We start from the raw sequence: 298 nt of genomic DNA, 5'->3' as shown, positions 1-298 counted from the left end.
TAATACATTGAATATATAAAAAAATTTTAATAATTTTAAAAATATAAAATTTTTTTTTCCCCCCAAAAAAAAAAAATATTTTTTTTTTTTTTTTAAAAAAAATATAAAAAAAAATAAAAAAAAAATTTAAAAATTTTTTAAAAAATAAATTAAAAATATAAAATATATTTTTAAAAAAAATTATAAAAAATTTTTTAAAAAAAATTTTTTTTAAAAATTATTTTTTTTTTAAAATTTATTTTTTTATACTAAAAAAAAAAATTTTTTTTAAATTTTTTTAAAAAAATTTTAAATTTTT

The sequence above is a fragment of the Penaeus monodon genome, chromosome 28, assembly GCF_015228065.2.
Source record: "Penaeus monodon isolate SGIC_2016 chromosome 28, NSTDA_Pmon_1, whole genome shotgun sequence".
Taxonomy (NCBI): Eukaryota; Metazoa; Arthropoda; class Malacostraca; order Decapoda; family Penaeidae; genus Penaeus; species Penaeus monodon.
The sequence above is the reverse complement of the archived record's forward strand: the minus strand, read 5'-3'. Positions refer to the sequence as shown.